We start from the raw sequence: 11,124 nt of genomic DNA on the forward strand, positions 1-11,124 counted from the left end.
GGTCCCTGTCACTCGTCGACGAGGTAGTTTGCAAGAGGGTGTCATAGAATTGGTCTTTCAGACCATCTGGTAGCCCAGGTTGAGGTGCATAGGCTGAGATGACAGTAGCTAATCTATGATGAAGCACTAGTCTGATCTTAAGTACTCTGTCACTTACTCTAACGACCTCGATTACCTTATCCACCCATTTCTCCGCTAGAAGTATTCCTACGCCCCCGACCCCGTCAGTGTTCCCTGCCCAGAAAATCTTGTACCTGTGTTCTTTGCCTGTGAGGAACCTTGCAGAACCTCCTCTCCATCTTACTTCCTATTATTTGCAGGCATACTGGGGTACCATCTTCAAGAGTTTTAGTCACACAAATTGCCCCCAGTGCTTTTTTCATTGAGTGCTGTTTGTAAAATGACTAAATTACTCCTTGATATATGGGTGCACCTCAACACCAGTAAATGTTACTGGATTTTCCATCAAATCTTAACAATGACTTTTCAAGTTGTTTAATCTACTGAATTAATCTACTCATTGAATTAAAGCGGTTGCATATTTCAGAGACACACATACCCTTCTCAGTAGCATCAGGGCGACAATGTATATCAAAGCTGAGCCTTTTGGATATAAGCACAGTCCTTTTGAGGGCCTTCCACATGATTTTTATCTGTACATATTTCCCTCATATGGGCCAACACAAGACTATATTAAAAGATACTTGCCCAAAATGACATGTAAGATTAAACCCGAAAGCATATGGTTGTGAAATAAACTTCTTAACTACATGACTGTGCCTCTGCAATCATTATACTCAAACTAACACACATGTGTGTGTGTGTGTATGCAACATGTTTCTGCCCAGTTTCTGTCTGACAAATGTCTTCACAAAGCAAAGTCCACCAAAGTTATAGAAAAGATTCTTGCCTTATGTGTTGCACAGTGGCATAATACATAAATACATGCAATTAGGCACACGCACACACACACACACACACACATTTTTTAAAGATATTCCTGATTCCCACTTCAGTTTGCCTTTGTTAATTTTCATTCCTTTTCTGTGGTCTGATCTTATACCTAATTATTTGATATCCAACATGTTTCTGTTCATTTCTTGTTTCTTTTTTAAATGTTGTATTTTATTGATCCAACAACTGAGATTGTCCTCCTACATTTTTTATTTCCAATGTGAAAAAAGCACTTTTAATCTTAGGCTGTGTTTAATGGAGAACCAATTAACTCCAAACTTGCTAAAATGAGTTTATCTAATGATCACACCTTTTCCATTAATGATTGCAGAATTTCTTCCTGGTGAGATTATTTGTGATTTTACAGCCTCTGGCTGCAAACTTTGTCTGATAATTTTTTGACAGTCATTGCACTCCGAGAGGCTTGTTCTTCATCCATAATAATTTCATTGTTTCAATGGTTATGTTTAGTCCAATCTTGTAGTTATCGCATGTTCCAGCTCTTCATTTTCTATTAAAGTATTATGTCTCACCATGACGTTGATTGCCAAACCACATCATATTTTCACATATTTTTTAAAATAGTATGTTTGTGGATTGCAATGTGTGTCATACAATTTCCATTAATGATCGCATTCAATAATCAATTAGTCAATTATCTGTATCATTATATATATGTCTCTCTCTTTTTACTCTTTTACTTGTTTCAGTCATTTGACTGTGGCCATGCTGGAGCACCGCCTTTTTTAGTCGAGCTAATCGACCCCAGGACTTATTCTTTGTAAGCCTAGTACTTATTCTATCAGTCTCTTTTGCCGAACCGCTAAGTTACAGGGACGTAAACACACCACCATCGGTTGTCAAGCGATGTTGGGGGGACAAACACAGACACACAAACATATACACACACATACACATATATATACATATATACAACAGGCTTCTTTCAGTTTCCATCTACCAAATCCACTCACAAGGCTTTGGTCGGCCCGAGGCTATAGCAGAAGGCACTTGCCCAAGATGCCACGCAGTGGGAATGAACCCGGAACCATGCGGTTGGTAAGCAAGCTACTTACCACACAGCCACTCCTGCGCCTGTGTATAAGTATTATCAACTTCAATCTGTTTTCCTTCTATTTTTACACTGAACAACTCGAATTATGGGAGCCTTTACATAGTTACTTAACCCTTGGTCTACCAGAGAAAATGTATGTCATTAATTACCAACTGGGTCCAATGGACCCAATATTTTTCTTTTAATTAAATTTTATTCAAACTACCACTATTTCTTAGCTACATTTTATATGCTATCAGGTGAATGAAGAATTACTGTTTCTCAAAATTCTAATTACTTTGCAAGTAAAGCTGTTTAACAACAATGAAAGCATTCACTACACTTATATCAGTCGTGTTGTAGATATTATAGATTTTAAAAACTACAAAAGTACAGAATTACAGCTCTTCATGGCACTGAATGCAGACAACATTGGAATGTTCTTGGCAAACATGGATATTACAATTCTTACATGTAGTATGAGTTTTCCTGTCTTTTTTTTGGACCACACAAAGAACATCTTCCTTTTTTTCTTTGGTTGAGGAATCTCAAATGAGGTTGAAGATCGTCTTCTTTTCTTGTTTTGTTGAGAAATGTTAGTGGAACTAGAAGATTGTTTGTCATGTTCTTGTTTAGCATTAACTCCAGCAAGTTCCTTTCCTAATTGAATTAGGCACTGTCTTCTTTTATCCTTGAAACTTTGCAAGTAAAGCTGTTTAACAACAATGAAAGCATTCACTACACTTATATCAGTCGTGTTGTAGAATATAACCATAGGCCATCTTCAAGTCATTATTTTGCAAATGTATGTCCTTACCATCTTATCTAGGGTATTTACTCTTCCTTTTCTTTTCCTATGACATGTAATAATTTCTGGTTTCTTTTCAACACTTTTTGAATCAATTGAAGGCTGAGAGTGCATTGTACTCATAAGTGTGACTACATAATCTTTCTTGGGACAATAAGATAGGATCATAGAATCCTTTTGAAATCCAAATATTATGCTATTGATTTTCTCTTTCTTTTCCATTTGTGAAAGCACTTGGAAGTTCAACTCTGCTCTTTCTAATTGTTCCAACTAAAGTAGTTTTCTTGCTAAGCAGTTTTCAAACCGATCCTAGATTTGTAAAAAAAATTATCCCAAGTTATATTACAACCAGTATTTTCAAGTTCTTTTACTAGGGCTTCAACAACTCTTGTTTCACTGTCGCATATTGCCCAAATTTTAATTCCATATTTCCCTGGTTTTGAAGGAATATATACCTGGAATGGGCAGCACTGGAAATTAATGGAATACGTGTCCAGCAGTTGTTTTCAATATCTAGATTGTGGAAGGTGGCGAGCTGGCATAAACATTAGCATGCTAGGCGAAATGCTTAGTGGTACTTCGTCTGTCTTTACATTCTGAGTTCAAATTCTGCCTTTCATCCTTTCAGTCAACAAAATAAGTACCAGTTGCGTACTGCAGTCAATCTAATCAATTGGTCCCCTCCCCAAAAATTTAGGGCCTTGTGCCTTGAGTAGAAAAAAAATATCTAGATTGTGGATATATGTACTGGACTAAGGATCACAAAGTCATGATTTCAAACTGTTAAAACTTTTGTTTTGTATTTGTATATAATTATTTTTATGTTGAATCCCTTCACTGATTTTAACAATAGACTATTATTAAAATTTCCTAACCAGTAAATCATCTATCTAAATTAGGCATTGTCAATCTTTTTTCAAGAAGCAGGCTGCATGAAATATGGCTCCTCATCAGATGAGCCACACTACCAAGACAAAATTCAAGGTAATTTTTGTTAAGGTATGCTATTCAGTAAGTCCTGTAGACCATAGTTTGCCCATAACTGATCTGAAGTCTTATATGGATGCACAAACTGGCCTCAAACTTTCTGAACATTGCTCTTCATGATGTTAAGATTTGCCTTTGTTCTCATATGGCTAGCAGCCATTTTAAGCAATCACATAATCTCAGTGTTATATACTAAGATTTACATTTATTTTTCTATATTTAGCTACATTGAGACAATATATGTCTGGCTTAAAAATGCATATAACATTGTTTAGTAATTCAGTGACTAAAAAATTTAGCCATTCATAAATCACTCAAATATTGAATAGTCTGTGAACTTTAAACTCATAAATTTCAAGAATAGCGGGAGTGAAATCACTGTTGAATCATCATTGTCATCATCTAGCATCTGTTTGCCATGCTGGCATGGGTAAGACAGTTTGACTGGAGCTGGTGAGCCAGAGAGTTGCATCATACTCCAGACTGTCTTGGCCTGGTTTCTATGGCTGAATGCCCTTGCTAACACCAATCACTCCTCAGTGTACTGAGTGTTCTTTACATGTCGCCAGCATGAGTGCCTTTTGCGTGTCACTGGCATGGGTGTCTTTTGCATGTCACTAGCATGGGTGTCTTTCGCGTGTCACTGGCACAGGTGCCTTTCACGTGTCACCAACCCTGGCCACAACTACAATTTTATTTAGCTTGATTTAAGATGTTTGGATGTGATTTGTGAGAGATTTAGGTGCTATTTCTACCAGGTTGATCAATCATGTACAGCAGCACTCCTCAAATATTTTTTTTAACTATTGCTCCTTTTTTTTTTTTTACTAACACTTTTTAAACCACCACTGCCACTATTTGTTATGTACATTAGCATAATATGTAGTTCTGGATTCTAGTTTGATGTGGGTGACTATTTACTGTAGCACCGCCTTACAATCAGTGAATATTTACCACATTTCTACTTGACCATAGTTATTTATCTAATCTTTAGCATGGCCACTCAGGTATATATTCTTTGGGCTTCTTATATTCTCCTGTAGCTACTAGTTGAAATTTATATTTTGATTTATAGCTGTATGTCAACACATGCATATATTAATTTCCCTGGCCACGTGTGTGTTTACACGTGTCTGTTCATACACAAGTTCATTATAAGATTAACAGAAGACATATTAGAATTGCTAGAATCCACAACATTTAAGAAATACACGCACACACTCACACACACACCACACTAGGATGTTGCTAAATGCTACGGGTGTCTTCTTTATTGCATGTATGAAAATATAGGCAAATTTTGACAGTGTTTTTTAAATTTATTTGTTAGTTATTGTTTATAATTTATGTGCTGAGATGTTTTGTCTTTATCTTTTACTTGTCTCAGTACTTACTTTTTAAATCTGGTACTTATTCCCTCAGTCTCGAAGGAAATGTAAACAAATCAGCACCAGTTATCAAATGGTTGTGGGGAAACAATACAAATAGAAACACACTGGCTTCTTTCAGTTTTCATATACCAAATCCACTCACAAGGATTTGGTTGACCTGGGGCTATAGTACAAGACACTTACCCAAGGTGGGGCTGAACATTAACCTGCATGGTTGGGAAGCAAACTTCTCACCTACATACCCACGCCTACTGTTGGTTTTATATATTTGCTTACATGTCAAAGTTTATTGTTGTTGTTGTTGACTAGCAGTTTATCACAAACAATGGCATTTTAAAAGAAACTAATTTGACACTGGTATTTGATAAATGCATCAGCATAATTTTTGAGGGCTGGCTGAAAAGTTCATAAGCTGACCAAGATACTCTCATGGAATATGACCAAATGAAGTCCACATACTTCTTCCATCAGCATTGCAGTGCTGGATCTCATTGGTGAAGAAGCTTTCATCCTGTTGGCTTAAAAAGTCATCAATAGCAGATATGACATCATTATCACTGTAATATTGGTTCCCAGCCAAATGTTTTTTCTTGTTGGGGAAATAGATAATAGTCAGATGGGGAGGGTGATCAATCAGTTCAAAGCTACAGTCATGCACAGCAGCCATTGAAACCAACAGACTTGTGTGCTGGGGCATTGTCCTGATGAAACAAGACCCCTTTCATCAGTTTTCCTCGGCATTTGGTGTTGATAGTTATTTGTAACTGCCTCAGCAAGTTGGCATAGTACTCTCCACCGATGGTGTGGCCCTTTTCAAGATAGTCAACAAACACAGTGTCTTTTGCATCCCAAAAAACTGAGACCACCACCTTCCCTGCAGATGAAATTACCATTTCCTTCTTTGGAGCAGGTGAGGAGGGGTGTTTCCATTACATGGATTGTCTCTTTGTCTCTGGCTGAAAGTGATGGACCCAACATTCATCCTGGATTAGGAAATGTTCAAGGAAACCTGTTGGATCTGTCTGAAACATTGTCAGGTTTTCCCATGGTGTGAACGGCCTGGTGCACTTTTGATCGGGTGTCAGATGTGGCACCCACCGAGCAGAAATCGTCATCGTGCCAAGTTCATTGTGCAAAACATTCTCAACTCTCCCAGGGGATATGCAAATACCTTTCACTATTTGATTTATAGTTAAATGCCTGTCATCCATCACTGTGTGGTGAACATGATCAATGTTTTCCTTGGTGGTGGCAGTTGCAGGATATCCAGATGTTGGCTCACCCTCAAGGCTCTCTCTTCCCTTCCTAAATTCAGCTGCCCACTTTTGCACTGTTAGTGTTATCCTCTAATGTAGCAACCATGTCAGCATGAATGTTCTTGTGTGGCTAAACCCTTTATCTGCAGGTACTTGATAACACCACAGAGCCAAATTCTGTCCACTTTCAAGAGAAGTTGCTACTAGTTACTTTTGAAGTCTTCTTTGAATAGTCAAACATCAATTTACCTGTAAAGAAACTATGCAGTTGTTAATAAGAAGGATTGAAATTAATGTATGCAAGATTTCACACCTCTAGCATCAGTCTTTCATAATCAGCTGATGAACTTATCAATCCACCCTCATATTTTCCATATATTTGATACTGACTTGTTACAACACATCATATATTGCTGGGCAATGTTCTGATCAAAGCTTGTTTAACAAAAGTAATATATTTTTGTCAATAACAGTGTAGCATACTCTCTATTCACATGTAATATAAATATTTTGACGTGTCCCATATACAACAGCTGTTACTGTGAAACATACATACTTCACAGTATACAAATTTTGTTCAGTTTATGTTCATTGAATATTTTTCCTGTGGTTGATATTATTGAGTTTCCATTTATAATGTATTAAATATACACATTTGCAATATGCGTATGTGTGTGTGTATAAGTGTACATGTGTATACAAGTGTTTATGTTTTTATACAAGGATGCTGAAAAGTTCCCGGATATGGATAAAAGAATATACAAGAGGATCAGTTAATTATGATTTTTATTCAACATATTCCCCTCTCAGATTCACACACTTATTGCAGCAGTCTTTCAGTTTTACTAAGAACTTGGAAGGTTGGGTCTCCAACTAGGCCTTTTGCAATACTCTTAAAGCCAGGAACTTTTCAGCACTCCCCCTAAAGTGTGTGTGTGTATGCATATATATGTCTGTATGTACTCACACATCTCATCTAAATATAATTAGCCCATGTCACAAGCTGTTAATATGGAAAACTTAGAATTAGTTAATAAATCCTCAAATTATGCCAGGGTTCTCCCATTATAGTTTTTTATTGCTTCGTTGCCAATGTTGCATCTTGTCACTTAAAAGAAATATGAATCATTTTACCTAATTAATAAATTGTTCTGTGAAGAGATTTGTCAGGTTTCCCTAAATCAAGGGTTGCTGAGCATATCAAAGGGAGCATTAGACTTTAGGGGCAGTGAGATAACATACTAAATTTTACCTATAGCAGTAATTATATTACACATGATAAAACTAGTAATGGTTATTAAAATATGAGATTTCATCAGGCACAAAGAAGTTAACTTGCAATGTGTGAAGTAAATTAACAACTCTTGTCTTCATAAATTTTTCTATCAATTCACAGTTAAAAGCTTATACAGTTCATTTTTAGAATAAAATTTATGAATTATCATTCCATGTTAAGTTAGTTTAGTCGTGATACTTCACTCGCCACTTAAGTGGGATGTTTGAAAGAACAACTGCTTGAGGAGGATGGGACACTAGGCATAACATTTAGTGGGAGAGGGGCTACAAAAAAAAGGTTATGATCACTATGGAATAAAAATTTAAGGGATGTTTGATGTAGAGAATAATTTTTTTACATACCATTGCTTGACAACTGATGCTGGTGTGTTTATGTCCCCGTAACTTAGCAGTTCAGCAAAAGAGACTGATAGAATAAGTACCAGGCTTACAAAAAATAAGTCCTGGGGTTGATTTGTTCAACTAAAGGTGGTGCTCCAGCATGGCCACGGTCAAACGACTGAAACAAAGGAATAAAAGAATACATTATTGAAATAATCAGATATTTGAATAATGCAACATCTTTCAAATGTAAAAAATTTTTCAAATTCTCATGTAAATTTTCAGTTTAGTATTTCTTAATTTTTTATACCATTTAGCTTTTGAAGCATTATGAATTCTTAACAACAGCATTAAAATACAATGTTCCTAGATATATTTAGATTCTAACAATATTAATAGTTAGTGTAGATAAAATAGTTTAGGTAGGTGTGGTTGAGTGATAGGTAGTTTGCTTCTCAACTACATGGTTCCAGGTTCAGTCCCACTGCATAGTGCCCTGGGCAAATGTCTTCTACTATTGCCCCAGGTCAACCAAAGCCTTGTGAGTGGATTTGGTAGATGGGAACTTAAAGAAACCTCGTGTGTGTTTTGTGTTTGACCCATACCACTGCATAACAACCATTGTTGGTTTGGTTATATCCCCAAAACATAGCAGTTTGGCAAGAGAAACTGATAAAATAAGTACCAGGCTTTATAAAAAAAATAAAACTTGGGATTGATTTGTTCAACTAAAACTCTTCCAGATGATGCCCTAGTATGGCTGCTGTCCAATGACTGAAACAAGTAAAAGATAAATAAAGGTTTCCAGTTTGAACTATGTCTGGTATTATAGACACATCTAAGAATAAGACATTGGAAATCAAACTAATCAAGATACAGTGAATTTTGAAAAAAAAAAAAAGAAAATTAATTTCATCTCTTAAAGATAGGTAAAGCTTTAATATATGTAATTTTAGTACTCCAGCTCTTGGTCATCCACTTTGTGTTTTATAATAAAATAGTTCTAATGGAATCATACATCTGTGGGTACATCTCAACAGCCTCCTATAAGTTTGTTGAATCATTGTACTAAGAAGTTGTTAAACTTTGAAATCTTCAAACTGGTGAATTTGTAATTTATTCAGTATTATTTATTTCATTTTTACTCTTTGTTTGATGTTTCATGTCCAAAGTCCAGAAATATATTTTGTTTGAATTGTTACTGTCTAAGTCCCAATAATATATAATGTATTTTGCTTGAATTGTTACCATTTTTTTAATTGTTATTGTTTCTTGCCTATTGATATGTATAGCATGATAACTGTGACAGGTCATTAATATCTTAAAGAAGGCATCATTGTTAGTTGCTAGATTTTTATAATTTATAACTGAAGTAATTCGATAGTTCATTGAAGTCAGTTTTTAAAAAAGCTTTGAGGACAAGAAATTGAAGTCATTTTTACTATAGCTATATCACATTGATTTCATCTCTACAAAGTAATAATGTCTTGCACTACAGAAGATGAGAAACAAGCGCTACTTAGCAATGAAACAAAGTATTCTTTGTGAGTATGAATTAATAGTTCCTAAATTATGCAAAAAAAGAGAAAAAATAGGATATGGACTAATACAAATTGTTGCTAGTACAAGTTGCTAATATATATTTCTTAAATGTTCTGAGATTGATCAGTTCCCCTATTTTTCTCTTTCATCAAAAAATTTGTCTAAAATTCATTCTCTCTTTCATTGCTAATTGCATTAGCCACATTGAGAAAGCATTGGTAAAATTTACCCAGTTTTACATTATGTAGTTGATTTAAAAATGAAAGGGCCCTATTCAAATGAAAATATTTTATTTTATAGTTCTCCCTCAGATTTTGATTTTACTGAACTTAATTTTTTTCCAATATAAACCTCTACCGATATTTTGTGACTACATTTTATTACCATATTTCCCAGCACACAGGTCAACATAGTATATAGTGTAAACATGTATAAAACATTCAACATCATCATTATCTTTCCAAATGCTGCTACATTTCACATGAGATTTTTGGTCCCCCAAAGTTGACCCACCTTTTATGGTTGTAAATTTTGGTCTGAAAAATTGAACTTGTATGTAGAGGGATAATACAGTAAACCATTTAGTTATTTGTTAAACCTTACAAATACAGAGATATAGTCAAGGTCAGTTGACAGTTCACAGGGATTAGGCTTCCAGTTTGGGAATATCTTCATCCTTCCCTCCTCATGAATGGGTGTTCAAGAGAAGTAGAATAGTGCAGTTAGAGAAGTAATGGGTGGTGGGAATGTTTTGAAGAGGAAATTGGATAGGGTGGGTCAGTTGTGCACACACACACACACACACACACACACACACACACACACACACACACACACACACACACACACACACACACACACACACACACACACACACACACACACACACAATCTGTACATCCAGAATCTCATATTGTCAGTCATTCTGTCCTTTGTCATCACCTCCATGAGATTCAAGGCCCTGGAATCTACTTCTTCCTGTGTCTTCCTCATCTACAGGCTTCATCCACATGAAGTGATCAGCACTTCTTTATACAGTTGTCCTCATCTATGAGCATCACCTGTCCATAGTAGTGCAGTCCTCTTTCTTGCATACTACATCAGATTCCTCTTATGCCAGTTTTTCGATTGATTTAATTATATTTTATTTTCTATTTGAAAACTTGGTTATGAAACACCTTTATTCATTTTATTATTATTATTTTATGATTTTTACTTTGTATTTTATTATACTTATTTATACTTATTTGTTTATAATTTTTTCTATATGTGACTGTGGATTTTCATGGATGAGTTCATGAACTTTGGTTCTTTTCTCTAAATTATATATATATCATCATCATCATCATCATCATCATCATCATCATTTAACGTCCGCTTTCCATGCTAGCATGGGTTGGACGACTTGACTGACGACTGTTGAAACCGGATGGCAACACCAGGCTCCAATCTAAATTTGGCAGAGTTTCTACAGCTGGATGCCCTTCCTAATGTCAACCACTCAGAGAGTGTAGT

The 11,124-nt window shown here is 35.6% G+C and overlaps 1 protein-coding gene and 1 long non-coding RNA gene across 2 annotated transcripts in view; one reads left to right on the forward strand and one right to left on the reverse strand.

Annotated features, from left to right (window-relative positions):
• Window positions 1–11,124, forward strand: part of LOC106875960 (transmembrane protein 248) — a 67,667-nt gene that overhangs the window by 13,607 nt on the left and 42,936 nt on the right. The window lies entirely within an intron of this gene.
• The window catches only part of LOC128248066 (uncharacterized), a 27,734-nt gene that overhangs the window by 6,324 nt on the left and 10,286 nt on the right, over window positions 1–11,124 (reverse strand). The window contains exon 2 of the long non-coding RNA XR_008264330.1: window positions 8,089–8,245. This is a non-coding gene — a long non-coding RNA (uncharacterized LOC128248066). The remainder of the gene's footprint in view (window positions 1–8,088; window positions 8,246–11,124) is intronic.

This window comes from Octopus bimaculoides, chromosome 1 (genome assembly GCF_001194135.2).
Source record: "Octopus bimaculoides isolate UCB-OBI-ISO-001 chromosome 1, ASM119413v2, whole genome shotgun sequence".
NCBI classification, from domain to species: Eukaryota; Metazoa; Mollusca; class Cephalopoda; order Octopoda; family Octopodidae; genus Octopus; species Octopus bimaculoides.